This window comes from Theropithecus gelada, chromosome 8 (assembly GCF_003255815.1).
Source record: "Theropithecus gelada isolate Dixy chromosome 8, Tgel_1.0, whole genome shotgun sequence".
Classification (NCBI taxonomy): domain Eukaryota; kingdom Metazoa; phylum Chordata; class Mammalia; order Primates; family Cercopithecidae; genus Theropithecus; species Theropithecus gelada.
The window spans coordinates 123,328,602-123,330,472 of NC_037676.1; the positions used below are offsets into that span (position 1 = coordinate 123,328,602).

A 1,871-nucleotide genomic window follows, 5' to 3' on the forward strand; every position below is an offset into this window, starting at 1 on the left:
CCACCTCCAATACTGGGGATTACAATTCAACATGAGATTTGGGTGGAGCCTACAAACAATATCAATACATTTTAAAATATTGTATTCCACTCAATTCTCTAATATTACATTTTTGATAAAAATGTTACTCAGAACAGAGGCTTCAGATGCCCATGAAAAGAAACGCTGGGGTAGAAATACATATGCTGAGATTTGCTAATTCACTGTTAAAAGTACCTTAGATTTCCCAATATAATTGCTTTTCAGTATTTTTAACAAATGAATAATTATATTTCACAAATAAGAAAAGTTGTGCTTTTTACCTACACAGAACTGTACAAACTTCTAGTAAAACTTTTAAATTATTTTACTTTGAATCTTGTCAAATGAAGCATTTTCATTTCTTCTACACTTCTTTAAAAGGCTGAACAAGTTTGCCTGCATTAGTATCACCACATGTTGGACTGTACTATGTTTAGTTGTAATAACTAATTTATCCATCCTCACTTAATATGTGGGAAATGATACAGCCCTAAGTGTATTGAGATATGTTTCTTTGAAACAAAAATATTTAATTTTTTGCATGTGATAAGAAACAGCCTTATTCAACATATACTTTTTAAAAATGAGCAACACAGCAGACATATGACTCCTTGCTACCCATCATCTTGACTACCAAGAAATGAAGCCAAACTTAAAAAAAAATACATTCAATAAAATATTCAAGCTAAAAATATATTCCTTTGGTTAAAAATCATTCCCTTTATAATATTCATTTGTAATCTAAATTCACACACATCCCACCAGCCCAAAATAATCTTCTAAATGTCATTATACTTGTAGTATTGCCATGTTTTTTTTCAGTCCAGTACTTATGGAGGTTACTGGGCTGCAGCAGTACATTATTTTAACGCTGCAAAGAGTATAGACTTGCAGCATTAGCCCCTTTAACAATTTTCTAGAAAAGATTTTTAGTTTAGAAACCTGCCCATGCGGTTTTCCTCAGATATAGGGTATCCAAGCTTTTTATACAAACCAACGTTTTGTGGTAGAAATTCAAGGGAAATCTTATAACAGTTCAGTTTCTAGCTTAGCAAAGTCAGGGTTGATAATAACAACTTGCCAAGCTGCTTTTCTCTGCGTTCATTGTTAATGATAACATCTTCTATTCTTCCTCTCTTAGAACAGAAATGGATGAATTTGTGTTCTATTTTCAGAGCTGCTGTAGCAACAATCTGTCCTAGAGTTGCATCTTCCACATCTGTAACATGATAGTCCCCAGATTTCTTTATATGCTCAAAAGATTTCATAAATTGTTCAGGGTTCACAACTCCAGTCTCTCTTGTCAGCTGGCCCCGTTATCTTAACACACACACACACACACACACACACACACACACACACACACACCCCTACTTAAGTCAGCAGTACAAACAGGTCTCAAAACAGGTCTCCTCCAGGACGCATTGGGGAAGTGGCTGGAGAAAATCTAGCTGTATTCTGACTCCAGGCTAGTACTTTGAGTACTCTGGTCAAATATAGGGGTTTCATCAGGTTTCGTTTTTGCAGTAAGGTCTTGTTCTCCCATCTTAAGCTCTAGATTACTATCCTCCATAGAGCCCGATCATCATACTAGACAGGTAGCTCTGTCTCCCCTATTCAGCGAACCCTGCCTGGAGATGTCCTGTAGTCGATGCTGCTAGCCAGGCGTATTGGACTCTATGACTCACTTTTACACGGGAAATATTAGTATTTAAAGTAATAACTGAAACAATGGGGATGAGTGTTATACAATATATTAATTAAGAAAGAAATTAGAGACCACCAATTTTGGAGAAAATAATGAGTCAAACATTGTTTTGTCAAACAATACTCTGCTTTATTATTTATTT

General features: G+C 35.2%; 1 pseudogene; it reads right to left on the minus strand.

Moving 5' to 3' along the window:
• Positions 1–950: 950 nt before the first annotated feature.
• On the minus strand, positions 951–1,594 carry LOC112630201 (annotated as a pseudogene).
• Between the last annotated feature and the right edge of the window lie 277 nt (positions 1,595–1,871).